The 23004-nt window shown below is 44.1% G+C and overlaps 1 protein-coding gene across 4 annotated transcripts in view; it reads right to left on the bottom strand.

The window, feature by feature from the left end:
• The window catches only part of PRKG2 (protein kinase cGMP-dependent 2), a 203659-nt gene that overhangs the window by 160133 nt on the left and 20522 nt on the right, over window positions 1-23004 (bottom strand). For 3 of the 4 annotated variants that reach the window (XR_011020470.1, XM_068233648.1, XM_068233650.1), the window contains exon 1: window positions 14235-14320. The exons of the other annotated variant lie outside the window; for it this stretch is intronic. The gene's annotated coding sequence lies outside the window, so the exon portion shown is untranslated. Of the gene's footprint in view, window positions 1-14234; window positions 14321-23004 lie in introns of those variants that run through there. 4 annotated transcript variants of the gene reach the window in all.

The following is a 23004-nucleotide window of genomic DNA, read 5'->3' as shown; positions in this document are numbered from 1 at the left end:
ATGTATGCAATAATGCTAGTGATTTAGGAAGGATAAAACATTTTACAATAACTTCTCTAATATGCAGATTTTATTTGTTGGAAACCAGTCTAAGCAGTATCACAAATGGCAATAAAATCCTCACATAAGTCCTATCCATTTTCCTTTTTAGGAGGGTTTCAGTTATCCTTGTACTGAACTTGTACTCAAGAATACCTAGGTTAACAGAAAGACCAGGAGCCTAATGGTGTATTATCATTAATAAACGGGAAGTTGTAAGTATATACAGCTATACTCACAAGAGTGTTTTGGAGTTCTCTGCAACCAACGTAAAAGCCAGAGGGAAATTAACAATACTCGCTTGGTTTTCGGTGTCCTGCCGGAAGCTGGATGGTCGCTCTCCTGGGTTTGTAGTTTTTAGGGGGGAAAAGGTATCAGAACTGCCCATATCCTATTCACCTTGCTGCAAATCTTTGTGTATTGACCTGAGGAAGTGGGCTAGTATGAAGCCCATGCAGAGCCGGGACAAGGTCCTCCAGCACCCAAGGCTGAGACACAAAAGTGCGCCCCTCCATCCCTCCACCCCAGCCGTCACACACTGATTGCTATTAGACTAAGAGGCACCAGAGGGCCCCCAACACCTTAATCTCTAGTTATCTGGCTTTCAGTCACTGCCATGGATCCCCATTTCTTATTTCTCTCTGCTTCAAACACAATTAGGAATGACAGCTGAATGAATTGTGCGCCCCCTCCTACACTGCGCCCTGAGGCTGGAGCCTCTCCAGCCTATGCCTCGGCCCGGCCCTGAGCCCATGCAACACATTGGCCTCAATTCACTAAGCTTTATTAAACACTTGATAATTTATCTCATGGGTAAAATCGAATTTTGAATTCACTAAGGTGTTATATTTTTATCAAATGTTTTATTGATAAAGAGTTAAAAAAATATAACACCTTAGCAAATTAAAAATTAGATTTTACCCATGATGTAAATTATCATATGTTTGATAAAGTGTTTGATAAAGCTTAGTGAATTGAGGCCATTGACTATCTTGTGTTTTTACTTATTTTACTATTAGACATTTATATATATTTTTACACTTAGGTGCCTCCATCTTTACGACTATCCATTTTCCCCACTTCTTAAAATAATGTTTTAGTGCTGTCTGCACCTTAACCAAATAAATTTTACTTCAGTTTCTTAGCAGCCCTGTCATTGGGACAGAAAGTTAGAGGGAATGTTTCTACCTAGAACCTAGACAGCAATAAAATTTGAATACTGTATATACTCTCGTATAAGGCTAATTTTTCAGCACAAAAAAATGTGCTGAAAAGTTACACCCTAAGCTTATATGTGAGCCAGTGGAGCAGAACGGATGGTGGATGTTGTGTTACTGGCAGAGGAGTGTAAGGATCGTGCACTAGTGATCCTGCTCTTGCCATCTGCCTCCCTGCTGTTTCCACGCCCTCCCTTCCCCTGCAACATGGTGTTCAGAGTGGGCTGCTCAAGACTACCTGTGTCCCCCGGCATGTGGAGCAGAGCATGCCAGCAACCTTTCAGCAGTGCAACGATCCGGAATTCTACCTGTGTTGTATCTTGAGACACAGCTGTATCATCCTTGGGGCACATCTGGCTATGCGGAAGGGGCTATACTAGATAGGGGGCTTATACGTGAGTAAATCACATTTCCTGTTTTCTCTTGGAAAAGTGGGTACCACAGCTTATACACAGGTCGGCTTATATGCGAGTATATACGGTACCTTTTTAACCCTAACCCACTTTATCAACATTAAGATAATATTTTGACAATAGCTCTATGTCACAATATTATTATCCAAGAGTTCTTTATATAACTGTAGGGAGTAGGGAACACCCGTGTTTTACAGCTTGTACTACTGACTATATGGAACAAATATCTTCCCTTAGCTCTACTTCTGTACTGTCAATTCCCCTCCACTCCATGTTGACTTTCCTCTCTGGTCTATCTCATTAGGCTCCCATGGTGGTGTAATGAATTGTTGTCCTGTAGTGCTAGTTTTAGGCCTCAGTCTTGACTAGAACAACATTCTACCTATGCTTATATGGGTTTCCTCCCACATTCAAAAAAATACTGATAAGTTAGCTGGATCCCCCTAAAACTTGATCCATACTACGCCCATGGTAAGCATTAGAGATTGTAAGCTCCTTTGAGGGACAGTTAGGGACATGGCTTTGTATTTTCTAAAGCACTGAGGTCAGTGCTATGTAAATGCATAATATAATATCTGCTGCAGTCAACTGAGTATAATGAGTTGATATGTCATTAGCATATGACACGTATGTGGGACACAGAGGAGATAACTAAGTGACAACATGGCTATGACACATGGAGTTAAAATAGGTGTCAGCAATAAGCTTTAATCTGGCACATTACAGGAAAATCACAGCCGTAGCAATGTTTTAAGTTATACTTTTTGAATTTACATAAATTACATCAGTATGCTATTTAATATGCTAAACATGCCTATTGCAGTCATTGTGTTCCACCCAATGGAGTAGCTTAGGAGCTATGGGCCCCAGTACAAGTTTTACACTGGGCCCCTTCAAACTCTCTATACATAACAATTGATATGGAGCACCAAAATCTGCCAAGGACAGCTGCAGGATCAGAGAGGTGTAGGCTGGAGAGGAGAATAGTCAATTAATGGTTACAACTAATCAGAGCAAACATAGAGGTGAACATTACCAGCACAGTACCAAAAAAGAACCAATAAAACAGTCAAATAAGGGCCCCTAGTGGGCCCCTCTAATCCAGTGGCCCAGGTATGGTTACTACCTCTGCATCCCCTATTACTACGCCACTGGTCCCACCACTGGACACTGTGGATATAATCATATGTGTTTTGTGCATCAAGCTTAGCAAGTGTTAAAGGGTTAACTCAGTATTACTGTTTAAGCAGCTGCGTGATACCTTTTAAGGCAGCCTGTCAGTGAAACTAGGGTTAAGGAACTAGGGTGATGAATGTGTTCAAAAGAGCACCAGTCTGCCGTGGATATTTTTACTCTCTACAGGAAGCGAGTGCATCTGGAGGATGAGGCCCACTCTTGTCTGTACATGAGTCTTACACAGAATGAGGAACCACCAGGGAGCCATGGTTTCAGTAAGGACATATAAGGAGAAAGCATCGAACTCTGAACTTCTACTGGTCAGATACTGACTTTCCCTGATGACACCGCCTATGACCTGACATCACCAAAGAGACACCCAGAAGACAACGGAGGACTATATAGGGGGGGTTAGCTGCGCGGGAAAGTTACTTCTCTTCTGGGTAGAGCTGTGCTTATCATAGACTCTTTGTTATCCAGGGAGAAGCCGCACGTGTGTAATAAACAACGCTTTGTTTCTGAAATCAATTCTGTTTCCTCCGGTGCTTCTAAGTAGATAAGGTTGCTTTTTACTTCAACATCTTTGGTCCTTCGAACCGGAAGCACTGATCGTAGACGAATTGGACCTCTGGTCGAGTGCTGCTGGACGTCTAATCACAGCTGACGTCCACCCAAAGTCCTCCGGGGACCCACAAGGTAACCTGTCAACAGAGGCCACTCGACACAGACTCCATCGTCCTCAACAGCTGCTTCCAAAGAACCACAGACGGAGGAGACAGTTCAGAGACATCGCGTGCCACTCACTGAGGGTCCCGGGTCCATTGATTCCAACTGCAGAAACGTAAGTGTTACTTCCTTTTTCCTATTCACAGGAGTAGATGTGAATGTTTGAGTCGTGAGGTGATAGAAAAATCCTTAAGGTAGTCCAGAGAGAAAGGGACTGAAAATAGTTGTTGTCATAGCTCATTTGTAATTCTCAAACCCAGGCATGGGACAAGGAAGTAACAAACCCCGTCCTCTAGAGGCTACAGATGACGAGGTCATCATGCACAGGAGGGATCCTTCTTACACAAAAAAGTGTGGCCTCTGGCGGGCGCGGTTTCAATTCCCGGGTCACTTACACCCAAAGCAATGCCGGGCCCTCATAAAACGTATTAAGGATGAAGCTAAAGGTGATGTAAGGTTAGAAAAAAGGTTTGGTCTGCAGCAAGCAGAAATATGGAAGGATGAGGCAGATAAGAAAAAGAAAGACGTTTGTACATTTTACTTTGGGAAAAAGACTGATGTTGTTGAAAGTGACTATGTGACTGCACACACACGACAAAATGACCCAGAAAGTAGTGACGAGGAGGAGGTGGAGGACGAGGTAGCCGATAGGCGTGACTGGTCTCTTTCCCCCGTTAGCAGGTCACCCCGGCTCAGAGCTAGATCGGTGGCCGCACATAGATCTGCGTCCGCCCCCGCTACCAGGACGACAAGCAAAAAGACTACATTTAAACTTGAACCAAAACAGACAGAGAAGAGAAGGGGTAGATCAGGGAAGGAGAAACCTGCCATCAAGGAGGAGGAGGCGGAGGCTCACCTACAGGAGAATTATGCCCATCCTCCTCCGCCTCCCTATGTTAATGTATATCCACCCTTGCCAAAAGAGGAAGTACCTACAGCACCTTCCCCACCACTTGACCCAGTGGTGCAGTCTATGCCCATGATAGAACTCCCAAATGGCTCAGGAAGCATACAGGAGGTCTACAGACCTTGGACTGAGGATGACATGATCAGTGCTCTCAAAGGTATTCCTACCCCAAAGGAAGATATAGCAGACTGTGTAAAAGGCCTAAGGGGCTTGAGAGCTAGCTTTAAATTGACAGCATTAGAATGCGACAGAGTCCTCAGGCGAATGAATGGTACTTCCTGGAGTGAGGTGGATGAGAAATGGAAAATTTATCACCCTGCTGTAGGGACAGATCCACCTAAACTTTTTGACTGGAACAGTGAAGCGCTGAAAGACGCATTTGAAGCGGTACTAGGTCGCATGGAAACATATTACAAAGTAACCCCAGACTACAGTAAGCTTTCATCCATAACCCAAAAACCAACTGAAACTGTAGATGACTTAGTAGCAAGGGTGATGGATGCTTTTGACAAATACAGTGGCCTTACAAGGCCTGCAAACAGGGCTGATGACAGTCCATGGGAACAGCAACTTAAAGCCCAAATAGACAGATCGTTGCGAGAGGACTTGCAGTGGTTTATCCACAAGCATTTGGTGACCTGGCGTACTTGCAGGTTACAAGACTTTCTGGAATATGCTAGGCATGCAGAGAGAACTGTTAGGGACAAGAAAAAAAAGCAAAAGAAAATTAACACAGCTGCCACATATGCTCTAGACTATGACAGCAGCAGTGACAAGGACAGTAGTGACTGTGTTTATGTGAATGACACCGTGCCTCGCCCTAGGCGAAGGATCAAAGATTATGAGGGGAGACGTGACAGAGGGGAATGCTTTTCTTGTGGTGAGAAAGGTCACTTTGCTCGAAATTGCCCAAAGAGGGAGAGGAGAAGTAGACCCACTGCATGACTAGATGGTACAAACAGCAGGGAAAGTGAGACTGACATTCAGCACCAGAGGACGTGTATAAACATTGATTACGCGGACACTCACAAACCTGAAATAACCCTGCTAGTGGGAGGGAAAAAGATCAGATTTCTGGTGGATACTGGTGCGTGTTGCTCTGTCTTAGGAGCTTCAACTTACATTCGCTGGGAAAAAGCAGGCACTGTTCTGACTCGGAATGCAGGGGGAGGGGTGGAGTGCGAGCCCACCACTAAGCCCATAGAGGTCAGGGACCCCTTGTCAGGCATAACAGTGTCTTGCAGTTTTGTGATTTCCCGCAAATGTCCTATAAACCTGTGTGAGAGAGATTTGATAGGTGACTTGCGACTGATAATTGAACCCGGCAGAGACTCATTACAGATTAAAAGGCTGCAGCAGCCATTCCCCTCCCCGCAGTTGGGTGAGCATGGGAAAAGCATGGGCTTCCACTGGTATGGGATCATCCTGGGAAATGAAGTACTTGACTGGATGACGAGGGACGCAGGTTCTCCCAGTAATGACCAAGACGTGATAGAAGTACCTCATGTTACCACTCATGTCATACTTAATGGTAGTAGCGACACAGACTATGAAGCAAGCTTCCCACTGGGCATGACAGTAAAAATAGCTGTTGATGGCCTCTGGGAAGACAATAATGGGAACACACTGTATGATGTCACAATCCCAGGCTGGGCTCACAGGCCAAACAAAGGCATATTGCAGGACACCCTGTACACACTTCATGATTCAGCACCTCACATCTCCCTGTACAAACCAAAGTGGGGAAAGTGGGAGGTGGGGGGAAAGCTCCTGAAGAGATGGAAACAGGGGAGAACAACAGGGAACCATTATGAAAGGTTCTCAGAGTGTGTGGGTATCCTCACACACCTTGCCAGTTTGCCTACCAAGGCCAACTGCAGGATGAAGTTAGAATGACACATGCTGTCCAGTGTTCCGGAGAAGTTGTGGGCAATGTCTAAAACTGATGTCGGTCTGATCAAAAATTCTGAGCAAATCGTTGTTGTACCGAAGGGCCCCTACAGGCCATATAAAGCACAGTACCCCTTAAAGCCAGAAGCTATGGCAGGTATCCGTCCCATAATACAGGGCCTACTTGAAAGGGGGGTGTTAATACCATGTGACTCCTCCCCCTGTAACACGCCCATTTTCCCTGTACTCAAACCTGTAACGCAACAATACAGATTAGTACATGACTTACAAGCGGTTAATGCCGCTGTAATACCAAGGGAACCTGTGGTACCTGACCCTAACACCATACTCAATGGTATTACACCTACCTGCAAGGTTTTCAGTGCCGTGGATCTCACAAATGCATTCTATTCAGTCGAGGTCCATCCAGACAGCAGATTCTGGTTCGCTTTCACGTTCCAGGGCAAGAGGTATACGTACACCCGGATGCCTCAAGGATACTGTGAAAGCCCAGCAATCTACTCACAGGAGATTACTCGCTCGTTAGAGCCCTTCCCTGTGCCAGAGGACTGCAAACTCCTCATTTACGTAGATGATCTTTTGGTAGGGGCCCCTACTGCTCAGAAATGTGAAAAGGTTACCATACAGCTGCTCTGCTTCCTGGCAGAGCAGGGTCACAAAGCCTCAAAGGCCAAATTGCAGTTCTGTCTGCCTGAAGTAAAATACTTAGGCCAACTGATCTCAGCAGCTGGCAGAACCTTAGAGCAGACCAGAGTTCAGGCCATACAGACCATGACTAAGCCAAAAACAAAAAAAGACATGATGTCGTTTCTTGGAACACTGAACTATTGCAGGGCTTGGATAATACACTGTTCAGCCCTAGTGAAACCACTTTACAATGCCATACATCAACATCCCATGGCACTCAATGACACAATTGTATGGACTGATGAACTTAATGAACAGTTCAAACGTTGTCAGCAAACACTTAAGGATCCCCTTGTACTCGCCTTTCCTGACTATACTAAGGCATTTCATTTGTATGTTGATTGCAGAGACAAATGCATGACAGCTGTAATGACACAAAGGTGGGGAGACAAACAAAGACCTTTGGGCTTTTACTCACGCCCACTTGATGCTGTAGCCTGTGCTTTACCATCCTGTGTTCAGGCTGTCATTGCTGCAGCTACAGCTGTTGAGATCACTGCCTCTCTTGTGCTGTACCATCCCTTAGAAGTGCTGGTTCCACATGCTGTTCATGCCCTCTTGTTGCAGGATAAAATGACACTGCTTACTCCTGCACGCCATCTCTACTGTGCTGCCACCCTGCTGGGCCAGCCTCACCTAAAGGTGCAGCGCTGTACGACTCTGAACCCAGCCACACTTTTTCCCACATCAGATAACTTGACTGATGCGGAGGACCACCATGACTGTTTGCAAGGCTCTCGCAGAGAGTTCCTGCCCAGACCAGACCTTCAGTCTGAACCCTTGACAGAGGGTGCACTAGTCTTTGTGGACGGCTCAGCCTCCAAAGATCTAGTAGGTACTAATAGAGTGGGCTATGCAGTAGTGACTCTGGATGAAGTAAGAGAGTCTGGTAAACTGCCCATTAGTTATTCAGCCCAAGCTGCCGAGCTTCATGCTCTCACCCGTGCCTGCACCCTGTACAAAGATCAGGCTGTCACTATCTATACAGACAGCCAGTATGCTTTCTCTACAGTGCATACTTTTGCTGCACAATGGCGTAACAGAGGCATGATTACCGCGGCAGGTAAACCTGTTCGCCATAAGTCCCTGTTGGAACAGCTCCTACAGAGTGTCCAGCTGCCAAAGAAACTTGCTATAGTCAAGTGCGCAGCTCACAAAAATGATGACACCCCTGTCACCAGAGGCAATAACTTTGCTGATTCTGAAGCTAAAAAAGCAGCTGTGAGCAAAGACACCCCAACACTAGCTACCTCACAGTCCTCGCTCACCTCCATTTCTATTGAAATACTAACAGAATTCCAGCAAAATGTCCCAAAAGCAGAGCTGACTTCCTGGCTCAAAGCTTCAGCCACCCTCAATGCACAAGGTCTATATGCTGTAAACAACAAGGTCTGTCTCCCCAGGGTCTTATTCAGACTGCTTGCCTTAATGACACATGGTGTTACCCATGTGTCAACAGGAGGAATGATAGCTACTGCTACTGCCCATTTCTACTGCCCGGGCATCAGCACATTTTTTCAAAAATTTGTGTCACAATGCACTATCTGTGCACAGCATAATCCAGCAAAGGGGCGAAAACCACCCATAGGCACTACACCTACACCAGCCTACCCATTCCACACAGTAGCGCTGGACTACATTGAATTGAACCCCTCGGAAGGAAAGAAATATGCCCTGGTGATACTGGACATATACTCAGGGTGGGTAGAGGTTTTCCCCACAGCCAAAGCAGATGCACTCACGGTAGCAAAAGCATTGACTAGAGAAATCATACCCAGATGGGGAATACCAGATAAAATGATTAGTGACAATGGTAGTCATTTTGTAAATGAGATCATCAAACAGTTGACAAGCACACTGCACATTGATGTAAGGAACCACTGTGCCTACCACCCCCAATCAGCTGGGGCTGTGGAAAGAGCTAATGGCACAATTAAAAATAAGCTTAGTAAAGCAATGACAGAAACAGGAAAAAGCTGGATGTGGTGCCTGCCATTGGTGTTGTTAAGTATGAGAATTACCCCAAAAAAGGACAAATTGTCACCCTATGAAATTCTGTTTGGCAGGGTATACAGGATACCGGCATTTGACGCAGTCCAAGGCTCCCCAGAGGAGTGGGAGCTCGCAGATTACTTAAGACACACCTGCAGACAGAGGGCACGATCACCTGGGAACCCCCCAGAGGGACCAGCTGTAAGTGAGGATTTACTTGTAAACCCAGGAGAGTGGGTATGGGTCAGAATCATTAAAAGAAAACATTGGAATACCCCCAGGTGGGAGGGACCTTACCAGGTTTTGATTGCTACACCTACAGCAGTCAGAGTGGCGGAAAGGAACTCTTGGGTTCACCTGACACATTGTAAGAGGGCACCTGTTCCAGAGAAAGGGACAGAATAGGTAGCATCCTGCGAGGGGATGTGGTGGCTCCTGGGGCTCTGGAGCGACAGGAACATTTGCTTGAGCTCTAGTCAAGATCACAGACACAGCGGGTAAAGGAAACGTTAGAGATCTTCCTCTACTCATAGCGGGTACAAGCCCTGAGCGGGATGACTGAGGAGGTAGAACAGGGAGAGATGGTGCCCCCTACAGAGACCCTAGAGTCCTACCCAGATGCAGACCAATCAGCCACTAGAATCCTCACTCCCCAACCAGCCACTAGAATCCTCACACCTCGGAGACTGGGACTCATGGACGTAGGATTCCATAGAACCTCAGAGGGGAAAGCGTGCATAATTGTCTCAGCCCTGTCAATAATTATGATGCTTGGACTTTGGGGATGGGCGCTGCATGACCATGAACAGTCATACACCGAGGTAGTACTCTCACCCATGTCAGATAGGACCGATTGGCAGTCACCACATCTCAGGCAAAAGCGCAGTTTAGTGATTGCTACAAAAACTAAGAGAGACCAGGGACAAGTGGATATTACAAAGGAAGGCACCCAGCCAGTGTTCTGGTATAATTCCTCAAGCATCCAGGTAGCAACATACACCTTTGACTATTGAAATATAGTGTCCTGCCCACCAGTCCCCTGGCAATGCACCATGTATACTCGTGGACATATTTATATGTGTGTGACAGATGACTACTGGGGATCAGAGTGTGGGAATTGGGGAGCAGCAGCCTGGAACACTGGAGATGACTGGGGTTACAAACCTGACACAGCAATGACTCGAAAGGACAAAAATGGTAAAACTCTCCGCGACAGAATGACCCTGATAAAGACAGGGACCTGTACTAATTATGGGCAAACAGGAAGCACCATGCGCTTAACCTTAAATATAGAAAACCCAAGCCCTGGGGATGCAGGAACGTATGTCATGGGGCTCCATATGTCAGGAGCCTCAGCAGGACGCAGGGGCAAGTTCCAGCTGAAAGACATGTACCAAAATAAGAATTACCAGGCGAGTAAGCCAACTCAGAACCCCTTAGCTCCAAAAACAGACTCCTTTTCCTTTTCTAAAATGATAGCAACAGCAGACCCAACGTATGAGGATGTCTTGGCCACAGAAAGGGGGTACTCAGACACTAACATGTGGTTGGAATGGATGAGATACACAGCTGACCAACACAACATGTCTGACTGTTATGTGTGCGGGGGTGCCAGACCTCACCTGGGAACTGTCCCCCTCCATCTCCCACAGGAGGGAGAGGAATGTTTTTTAAGCCTGTACACTAACTCAAGTACAAATGACCCGGCTTGTGAGCATTGGAAGGCAAAATACCCTATCCTATCCGCCTCCAATAGCAGACTGACTTCCCCTGTCAGTGTCTACAAAGACAATTACACCTGCTATAACTCAGGTGATGAGAAGGGAGTTGATGTAGGAGTGTTCCCACCTGGCTACTGTGGCACTTTTAGCACTATAAACGGCACTGAGCTACAGAACCAAACCCAAGCCATAGGGGATATTTATTGGTTGTGTGGGGACCTAAACCTGAGACCAAAATTACCTAGCAGATGGAAGGGGCAATGTGCACTCGCTAAAGTCCTAATGCTTCTGCACATCTTTAAGGAAGGTGATGCAGCAGAGGAAGTGCACAACATGGGTAGAGTCAAAAGAGAACTTAAAGGCAGCCTAGACCCCCATGTATACCGTGACGCTATAGGCGTACCAAGAGGAGTACCTGATGAATTTAAAGCCAGAGATCAGGTCGCTGCTGGGTTTGAATCACTGATCCCTATGATCACAATTAACAAAAATGTTGACTGGATTAACTACATCTACTATAACCAACAGAGGTTTGTTAACTATACCAGAGACGCCCTCCAAGGTTTGGCAAATGAACTGGGTCCCAACTCCCGAATGACCTTCCAAAACAGAATGACCTTAGACATGATGCTGGCCGAAAAGGGAGGGGTGTGCAAATTCATGGGTTTTGGGGATACCTGCTGCACCTATATACCCAGTAACACAGGCCCAAATGGGAAGGTCACTGTTGCTCTGCAAAAGTTAGAAGACTTGTCAATAGAGCTAAAGCAGAATTCAGGGATCAATAACCCAATCTCTGACTGGTTCCAAAAAATGTTCGGATCATGGGCCTCCCTTTTTCAGAACTTTGGGGTCACACTACTTGCTATACTTTTTATATTTTGTTTGCTGGCGTGCTGTGTATTTCCCCTGGCAAAGAAATACTTGATGAGTTTCATTGAGACAAAGACTAAGATCACAATGTATAATGATACAGAACTGTTATATGACAATGCTGCAATACCAGTCATAGACTTTTCCAGCATTTGATGTTTTACAGCGAAGCTATCAAAGTTAAGAATTGTAATGTTAGTTCTGCAGAAAGCTGCTTTAAAAGTAATAACAGGAGGGAAATGTGGATATAATCATATGTGTTTTGTGCATCAAGCTTAGCAAGTGTTAAAGGGTTAACTCAGTATTACTGTTTAAGCAGCTGCGTGATACCTTTTAAGGCAGCCTGTCAGTGAAACTAGGGTTAAGGAACTAGGGTGATGAATGTGTTCAAAAGAGCACCAGTCTGCCGTGGATATTTTTACTCTCTACAGGAAGCGAGTGCATCTGGAGGATAAGGCCCACTCTTGTCTGTACATGAGTCTTACACAGAATGAGGAACCACCAGGGAGCCATGGTTTCAGTAAGGACATATAAGGAGAAAGCATCGAACTCTGAACTTCTACTGGTCAGATACTGACTTTCCCTGATGACACCGCCTATGACCTGACATCACCAAAGAGACACCCAGAAGACAACGGAGGACTATATAGGGGGGGTTAGCTGCGCGGGAAAGTTACTTCTCTTCTGGGTAGAGCTGTGCTTATCATAGACTCTTTGTTATCCAGGGAGAAGCCGCACGTGTGTAATAAACAACGCTTTGTTTCTGAAATCAATTCTGTTTCCTCCGGTGCTTCTAAGTAGATAAGGTTGCTTTTTACTTCAACAACACTCTACCCCTTCCTAATTCCCTGAGCCTAGATTTAGAATAGTAATCACTGTGCAGCCAGCCACTGCTCCACTCAAATATTCCTAGAGCCTATTGTTCACACCCACTATTATCTAGTCTGACCTCTGACCTTTTCCATTACAAGTTACTGAGAGTTACACAGGATGTAATGGTAAACAGTGGATGTTAGCTGCAAAACTTAGGTTTTTTTTCTTGTTTATCCATTTATTTATTTTTATTTTTCAAACAGCCTGCTGTAAGTAACAAAAGACTGACTATCTGAGAAGTTAACAATGTGAAAGTCAATTTAGGAAAACTTTTATTTTACTCTTTACTTATTCTAACCACTGTCTTCTTCAACTCTATTGAATTTTGCAGTTTTAATGGATCTTTTATTACTCCAGTGCTGTCCTACTAATGAGCGGGCACATTAACTCTGACTGTACTATTAAAGTTTGCCATAAATATAATCATATTTTCAAAAACCATTAAAGGTTATGCAGTCTGGCTATACACAGGCTGGCACGTTCCCTAGAATGACAGGAGAGAATACATCTGACCGTGGCACTATCCATAATACTTAACCGATAATAAATATTGTACATGCACAGTTTCTCCTTATACATTATCTGATTTTCTGCAACAAAGAGAAGGATTAGCACTAAAATGCACATTCATTTTTGCACAAGTTTGAAAATACTGTATGTGATGGTGAGTGCTTGTGATGGCTGTAATGGCTGCTCAAAACTGTCCAGTCACTCTAAGCAGTGCTGAATCATGGATCTTATCCTCCTATCTTAAAATCTTGTTTAAAGGACACCTGAAGTGAGAGTGATATGGAAGCTGTCAGCGCTTTGAGTCCAACAGGAGAAAAGAGCTATACAAATGTTCTGATTATTATTATAACAAGTACCTTTTAAACAATACTAGCTGCCTGGCTGTCCTGCTAATAATATACATAATAATATACATCTAAGGCTTTTAGCCATAGACCCTGAACAAGCATGCAGATCAGATATTTCTGACTGAAGTCTGACTAGATTAGCTGTAAGCTTGTTTCAGGTGTGTAATTCAGACACTACTGCAGAAAAAGAGAGCAACAGGGCTGCCAGGAAACTGGTATTGTTTAAAATGAAATAAATATGGCAGCGACTTTATCCCTCTCAGTTCAGATGTACTTTATGACTATTTCAGATATTGTGACACAACACATAATATGTTACTTTGATAACAGAACATTTCTATGTAATTCTGTACATTTTACTGCTTCCCTGGACAAAATTAGTTGAATGGTCATCAGGTACATCACACAATTCTCATAAGATCTTTGACTGCAAACTATTGTATGGCAATATTATATATATTATTATAATGTGAATCAGGTTTTTTTTGTTTTTTATGCAGGGTTTTCATGTCAAGTGGGAGGTCACCTTAATGCAATATATCACTAAGCAGTTAGCATTTTATAAATACACCTTGTGTATGTAAATTAAATTATATATTCCACCCCAAGATATTACTTAAACAAATCATACTGCTGTTTTACTCCTTAAAATATGAAGTTCTAATGTATGTTACATCAGAAATAGGAATTTAAAATTACAGAAAGTGACTGCTGGACACATAAAAACCTCGTGTTGCTCTAGATAAGATATGTAACATATAAGAAAACTTCTGTTGCTACATATAAGATATGTATTGCTTAAACTTTCATCTTACTGTAGATCAGAATCTTGCTCCACTTACCTCTGTGCTCAGGCTTTGATGCCTAGCTCCCAGACACTGTGGACATCAGAGACAAGACACAGACACCCAGTGTCATCACTCTTTTCCTCTGGGCAAATGTCAGACAGCAGAGCAGTGACTCTATACTCTCTAACACATGGTGCACTGTAAGTGATAGGATTCACTGACTGCTCTGTCATCTCCCTCCCCCATATATGCCTGTGACTGGGAGGTGGCAGCCCTGAATGATGTAGGACACCATTGTCACCCATGGGAGAAAGGGCATGAGACTGATGGTAGCAGAGGTGCCTTGTCCTCTGTATCACAAGGAACAAACAGGACTCTATACCTTGCTTTACCTAAGCCCTCAGTTTTAACACACATAGCAATTTATCTCTATTTATTGCAACCTGGAAATATTCGGGTTAGCTTTTTAACAAAACTCACAACCTATTTTTAGAGAAACTGCATATTTGCAGATATTATTGTAGAGAATCATGATTCCAAATTCATACATTCAGTCTGTGTACAAAAGCTGTAATGACTGTCAAATCCAATACTCTGTAATAAAGTTTGTAGTTCTGATCAGGGTGATTTTCTAAGAGAGAATTGCAGTGAGAAGGATAGTGTAATGGGTAGCGGAACCGCCGCCAGAACGCACGTGGCGGCGGGTTCCGCATCACAAGCGGTAGCCTCCGCATCCTTGCCGGCGGGCGGAGTAGTGCAGGAGGCGGAGTCCGTAAGCTCGGCGGACTCCGCCGCACAGTTGCTGCCTGGGGGGTCATCCGCTCCCTCGCTGGCTCAGAGTCTCCGCCTTACGCGCGCACATGTGAGGAGACAGGATCTTTATGCCTCTAGAAGGGGAGTCAGCTGACCAGGCCGGTCAGCTGACTCCAGCAGGTCCTTGGATTGGCTGGGGCTCTGGGGCGGCGCTGGGCAGCTCTCTGGCTACATATAGGACTTGCTTGTCAGTAGCAAGTCATCTGCTGTCGTGAATACTTCTGTGTTAGCGCTCAGACCTTAGGCTAGATCCCAGGTGTCGAAACCAAGGACTTCACATCTAAGATTAGGATTGTATATGATTATTTACCTATGTATGACTCTGGCTATCCCTGACTATCCTTTACTCTAAATCGTTATTGTACTTCTGCCTATCTGATTCAAGTTGCCGACCCTGCCTGTTTACCGACTCTGAATCAGCCTTCTGTTTCTGTACTTTGCCAGCCCGTACCGTTATCGACTATTGGCTTGGTTTCTGACTATTCTCTCATCTCACGTTTCTGTACTGTCGCCGCCTGTACTGTTGCCGAACCTCTATTTGTCTGACCTTTCTCTCTGCAGTGGAACGTCTCCCACTGTAGGGTAATCTCTGAGGCTTGCCTCTCCGAAACGCTTGCCCTAGCAGACCGTTACTGCCAGAGGCCGAGACTCCTCCTCTGCCCCATTGGGGGATCTCACACACGGGGTTCCCATTCAGAGGTAACCACCCCTCTGAGGAATCGCCGTGTGGTAGACATTTCCACTACGTTGTGAATGTATATTGCATTTATTGTTACTGCATTATTCGTGTGTCTACTACCCTGTTTTGATCAGCCCGCATTATTAGCAATTCTGCAGATTGCTATATAATCGGGTCTATCCTTGTATTATTGGTGATTCTGCGGATCCCCAATAATCAAGGTCCTGGGTGTGACACTGATCTTGTCTGATCGTTACAGGTACTAACCTCGTTAGTGAGCCTTCCGCTGATTTACTATCAGGAAGATACTGATTACTTTGCTCATATAGATGTGCATTAGTGGTGGTACTGCTGATTACCACGTAATCAGATATCCGTGCTCTGGCTGACAGATTGTCACAGATAGAAGATTTACTATAGTCATATAAACAGTTATACAGTATTATAGAAAGAGGGTTTTCAGGGTAATGACTGGATATATGTTATGAACATAGTGACATTTTCCTGCACAACTTTTAATGGAAAATAGTGGAAAATTCGAGTTCGATGTTACAATCAAACATTCAATTTGGGATCCAACTTTTAAACATATTGACCAAATGCCACTGAAGTCAGTGGAGAAGTCAATGTTTTCTGCCATATTGCTGTTGCCCAGTGTTGTGTCACTGTCTTGGACATGACAGAAGAGAAGAGGGGGAGGTTTGTGTTGGGCATAAGAAAGGGGATATTAGTGTTAGGCAGAGGATAGGGGAAGGTTAGTGTTAGGCACAGGACATGTGCAGGTTAGAGTTAGGCACATAAAAGGGGTAAGTTAGTGTTAGGCATATGCCTGCAGGTCACACATTCAAAAGAAAACTGCTTTTTTGTCACCTCACCAGTCAAGGTACGATGTACACTCTTACATCTGATCTTGGCCACATCCCTCTAACATTGGCTGACCAGTTTGGCCACTTGGCCGCTTCTGGCTTTAACATATACATAAAGAAGCATGGGGTCCCCCTTTAAAGCATTTTAACCTCTTGGCCCTCATACAGGCTTGTGTTCCCCAGGAAATTCTATGCCCACAAGTCTGAGGCTCCACCCCCTGAGCAATGCTAACCTACATGGTCCTTAAAGGGGAACTTCGGCCTAAACAAACATAGGGCTTGATTCACAAAGCGGTGCTAACAGTTAGCACGCTGGTGAAAAGCCCTTTATCATGCCTAAACTCAGTTTAGGCATGATAAGTTTAGGTGTGATAAGTTTAGGTGTGATAAGTTTAGGCATGATAAGTTTAGGTGTGATAAGTTTAGGCATGCTAAGTTTAAGCGCCAACTGTGTTAGCACCGCAGTGCACAGCTGATCAAAAGTTTTACGCTAGCAAAGACTGGTGCACTTTGTATAAAGTTTAATGGCGCTGCTTTGCGTGCGGGACTTTGCAAGCGATCTAAACTTATCTAAACTTAGCATGCCTAAACTTATCACACCTAAACTTATCACACCTAAACTTATCACGCCTAAACTGGCTTTTCACCAGTATGGTGCAATGGTTATCATGCCTAAAGTCTTTTAGGCATGCTAACTGGGTTAGCACCGCTTTGTGAATCGAGCCCATACTGGCATCATGTTACATTAGTTATGTTAATTAGAATAGATAGGTAATATAATCTCTTACCCTCCCTGTTTTAAAAGAACAGGCAAATGTTTGTGATTCATGGGGGCTGCCATCTTTGTCATGGGGGCAGCCATCTTTTTGGTTGAAAGGAGGTGACAAGGAGCAGGAGACACAGGGCTCGATTCACAAAGCGGTGCTAACCCAGTTAGAGACTTTAGGCGTGATAACCATTGCACTACGCTGGTGAAAAGCCTGTTTAGGTGTGATAAGTTTAGGCGTGATAAGTTTAGGTGTGATAAGTTTAGGCATGATAAGTTTAGATAAGTTTAGATCACGCGCAAAGTCCCGCACGCAAAGCAGCACCATTAAACTCTATGCGAAGTGCACCAGACTTTGCTAGCGCCAAACTTTTGATCAGCTGTACACTGCGGTGGTAACCCAGTTGGTGCTTAAACTTATCATACCTAAACTTATCACGCCTAAACTTATCATGCCTAAACTTATCACACCTAAACTTATCACACCTAAACTTATCATGCCTAAACTGAGTTTAGGCGTGATAAAGGGCTTTTCACCAGCGTGCTAACTGTTAGCACCGCTTTGTGAATCAGGCCCACAGTTCCAACTGTCCTGTGTCCTGATTACCCCTCCCAACTGCACACGCTAGGCTTCAAATGTCAAATTCAAAATGTAAAAAAAAAAAAATTGCACCAAAACAGCAGAAAGAGAACAACAAAATCAGAAATCCCATCATGCTTTGCACAGCATCAGGGGAAAAAAGCCCGGGCAGTTTTCTTCTGTGCAGCTAAAAATGAGGTTTGTATAAGAGAAACAAAGTTCTGATGCTGTGAAACTGTTAAAGAAACACAAAGCCTTTTCAGTGCTGCTGAGTCGATTTTTAGTCCGGATGTTCACTTTAAAGTGGAATATAACCCTGCATTTCAACTTTGCTCTAAAACATTAAGTTACAGCATATTATATGCAACTAGTATTTTTTTACTAGACCAGCACTGGAAGGGTTAAACACAGAGGTTTAAAGTTGTGGAGAGATATGCAGAAGTTTAGATAGATACATTCTATTTAGTCAAATGTATCTATTGAGAAATGTTACACACTCTTTGGCTGTCCTCCAAGCTCCTTCTCAGTGAGAGAGATGAGTCACATTCAACACTTAGATACATTTATGTAAACAAAATGTATCTATTTCAGGTTCGGATGCGTCTGCAGAAATCTCCAGGAACTTTAAAGCCTTGTGTAACCCTTCCAATGCTGGTCTAGTAAAAAAAAAAATGCTGGTTGCATATAATATACTGTCAATAATGTTTTAGAGCAAAGTTGAAATGCAGGGTTATATTCCGCTTTAAGATGGGGAATATTTTTTAATGGTGTGGCAAAGCCTTTTCCACATTCACTGAACACTGTTTTCATATGTTATGGAAACGGATCTCAGCCCACTTTGTAGTATGGGTGGGGAGGTCTGGCAATGGTCCCCAAGGTGTAACGTGATGGAATCTGCAAGCCCCATATAAGGAGACCCTCTGATATATTACTTCCTGGTGAAATCAATAAAGGATTACAATACTAAAGAGTTAACATTTTCAAAGACACAAACACAAAGAAAAGTATTTATTCAAATAAAAATAATTTTTAAATATATTGTGTTTGAGGTGTGCTGCTGTACAGAATTGTCAGCAAGATGATTATAGCACACAAATAAACACTTTATTCTAAAATACATACAAATTTACGCAGTAAAATTCAATGTCCATATAAATAGGGCAACAATGGTTAATTTGCATATATTCAGCAGTGATGCACTGGGGGACATCTCGGAGCTCACTCCAACCTGAATTATCGCAAATTCTTTCTGTTTTAAGAAAGCAAACTTTTGTTTTCCATATAAATTAAACAAATGGTAATAAAGCTCAATGCGTGGCAGGATCCTGCTACAAAACACATGTGCTATCCCAGAGTTTTCAGGGTTTAACCCTTTGTGGCTAGTTTGGCTTTCTTGCTCAGAGCTAGATCACCAGGGGCAGTACTGTGGTTTTTATTGGAACGCTGTCCAATCCCAGAGTTTTCAGGGTTTATGAACTTTCCACAAAGGTTTAAACCCTGAAAACTCTGGGATTGGACTGCGCTCCAATAAAAACCAAACTACTGCCCCTGGTGATCTAGCTCTGAGGAAGAAGGCCATTTACCTTTCGAAATGTGTCAGTGATTGGAGGAAAGGAGAGTGACGTCACCATCCATCCTAATCCAGGGGCTGAACTTCCTGTCTCAGCATAGAACGCTGCACCTTGCATACCAGCTAATCGGAGCCAGGTCAGCTGACCCAGCACACAGGAACTTTCAGACATCCAGATGCAGAGACTCTCCTGGTCAAGCCACCGGCCAGGGCTACCAGGATAGAGCAGTTCTGTGGACCAACGAGACCGTCTGCAGCTGTGATAAGCTCCATAAATGTAAAACTTTGCCACCAACTAGCTATCGGGAAAAAATGTGTGTGCACTTATTGCAGTATCACTACACAATCTATTGCAGCATCAATTAACTGCACAACCTCCATATTGTCCCATTAGTTCTACTGGAATACTGATTAAACAACTTACTACTGCTATATATTGTAATGATCTGCTCAGCTGTCTGCTCAGGCAGACAGCTGCTTGACCGTTCTTTAGGTCTGAGTGCTGCAGGTCTCTGGAAAAGAGACCTGTCTTCACTTTGCAAGTGTCAGAGTTGCTCTGCTGCTGAGAAATTTGCATATACTTGTCATGCAAATTGCTTAGCTGCTTCCTTTGATGGTTTGCAGTATAAATACCATTCTCTCCCAGAATTCCTTGCTGGTCATGATGGTTTGGTCCTGCTTACTCACCTGGAGTATCAGCCTTGCTATTGTTTGCTAAAGATTATCTTAGAGTAATTCCTTGGGACTGCACTAGGCATCCCTTCTAGCGTAGTCAGGTTTTATTATCTGTCTTGCCTTATATCTGTTTGTCTCTTGCGACTGTCTTGTCGCCAGCGGCGGTTGACAGGAAATCGTTCTGCCTTAGGGGTGCTAACCAGAGCAGCGGTTGCTACTTGTAGCCCCATCTGTCTGCCTGTCTGGATTGCATCCGCCCTAGCGGTAGCGGCTGTGGTTCCTTCTGTACTCGGTCTGGGAGTGTAGGCCAGAGCTGCGGTTGCTGCTGGCTACTCCCTCTTTCTGTCTTGTCTGGTACGAACGCTCGCTGTAGTAACCGTTTAGCAAGCGTTCGCGTTCTCTATTTTCGTGTTTGTGTTATTTTGGTTAGTTAGGGTGGCACGCTTATCACTGGGAGCCTAAGGCCAGGTTCACATTAGCGGTCACCGTCCGGAATCGCCGTGCCGGAGCCGGATCGCATGCAGAACGGACGGAACGGACGCACGGCATAGCAATGAAAGCCTATGCGTTCGTTCACATGCGTCCGTTTCGTCCGGACCGGATCCGGACCGGATCCGGACTCCGGCATAAGACCCAACATGTGCTATTTTTTGGTCCGGCTCCTCCGGCAGCCGTATCCGGAGCGGAGCCGGACTGCACCATCCGGCCAATACAAACCAATGAGAACCGGAGAGCGCACAACACACTGGCTAAAAATCCGGATGTTCTACCCCACTTCCTATGCGTATTGAAGCGTGCTGGAGATGTTGGCAGTATGTCGGAGGTGGAGGTGAGTGCTAAACAGCGAAGGGCCTGATTCCACAGGTCCACCTTCTGCTGACCTCCCAGACCCCAACATTTTTATTCTATTTCTACTATCTTTTGCCAAACGGATCCGGATCGCATCCTGATGAACACCTGATGCAACCTGACCGGATCCGGATCGGATCTGGATCAGAACCGTACGGTTCCGATCCGGATCCGGTCACGTCATCCAGTCCGTTTGGCAGAGAACCGCAAGTGTGAACCGGGCCTAACGCACGGTGATCATGTCTTTAACGCATTCGCTGTTGCGAATGAGTGCGGTGTTCGCGTTTAGCTAGCGTTTGTTATTTTCCTTGATGTTCTGATCATTGTTATTTACTGTGTCTTTCCTGTTACACTTGTGCTCTGTCTGATTCGGTCTTGTGTCACTATTGGCAATTGCCACTCTTGCGATTGCGTTCCCACTTCGCTTCCGCTGTTGTGTGTTCACCGTCGCCGGGTGGCGACTAGATTGGTGGACACACATACATTCTGTTTCTGTGTTCTCTCTCTCTTTAAGGGCTATCTTGCTCTGCATTGCTTCGACTCGTGCAATTCCCATCTGGCATCTGTGGCAGGGCAGAGGCTGTGTTCCTCTGCACTCCACAGCTCCATCTGCCGGTGGGAATTTCCCTCTACAGGTGCATAGCACCATAGCTGGGTTCTGTGAAATTACACGTTTGTGGAGGATTTCCGCAGTGTCAGCGCACATCTTGTGCGCTGACCACAGAAATAATTCCGCAATCGTTACATATATATATATATATATATATATATATATATATATATATATATATATATATATATATATATGGTATATATTTAAGCCTAGTGACACAATACTGGGGACTTTGTTGTCTTTGTACTTCATGGGCAGGCACTATTAAGGCTATATTGCCTATCTATGCATACAAACTAATGTCTTGCAGGTAGTTTTGCCCCATCTGCACTGCATAGCTATATTTTAAAGAAGACAGACTATTTTGTGAATTTTTCCTCTCTCACTACAGGAGAGAGTGAATGTAGCGAGCACATGTGTTTTGTAGCAGGATCCTGCCACGCATTGAGCTTTATTACCATTTGCTTAATTTATGTGTACATTGAATTTTACTGCATACATTTGTATGTATTTCAGAATAAACTGATTATTTGTTTGCTATGATCATCTTGCTGATTAATCTGTACAGGAGCACTCCTCAGACACCATATATTTATGACTACAATTTATAATGTGAGGAATCACTTATATCTGAGGTTGCAGCTGACAAACCATTTCAAAAGTTCATATTTATTTTGTCCAATCACAGCACTTCTTGCTTTCATTTTCCCAAAATATTTTTTACTTGGCTTTTATTAGTGATGCCTTGTCAATCCCCTCAGAATTGTGGTTCCATTATGAAAAAACATTTTCAGGCCAAAGTCCCATAATAACTGCCCCATGGCAAACCAACTTTTGCATGCTGAATGAATGTCCCAAAGTGGCAAAACTGTTGAATGCTGAATCTCTGTTATATATGTCTGCAGGTAAAAACATGGCTGCATACTGAATTTCTGTGCTAAACTTGACCGAAGAAATCTCTCTACCAGACCGGGGGTCAAAAATCCTTGTTTCGGTTTTATTTTTTTAACACAATCAGGGTCCATTGTTTAATATCTACAGAGCGAACAATTCATAATATGTGTTACAAATCAAACTGTTAAAAGACTAAAGAAGTCTGCCCACTGTAAATAAAACAAATGACCACTTTCAATGCTTTATTCAGGTTGATATAAATGCAATTGCTCTGACGCCTACATACTGTCTAGAATTAGGCCACCAGCACAGCAGGGGTAGCCCTGTGACGATTTTGCTGGACAGCATACCTAAAAATGTTTTTTTTTTAAAGTTATTTTAAAGTAATGCACCATCTGCTGATAGAGATTAAATTGAGGAAACACTATTGATTTGGTAAGGCTCAGTGCATTCACTTATGGTTTTACTGACTACATTCATGTCAATTGTTAAAAAAAAAGAATTGTTTCCAGTTCATAT

This window comes from Hyperolius riggenbachi, chromosome 1, assembly GCF_040937935.1.
Source record: "Hyperolius riggenbachi isolate aHypRig1 chromosome 1, aHypRig1.pri, whole genome shotgun sequence".
NCBI lineage: Eukaryota > Metazoa > Chordata > Amphibia > Anura > Hyperoliidae > Hyperolius > Hyperolius riggenbachi.
This window is presented reverse-complemented; position numbering and strand designations above follow the sequence as displayed.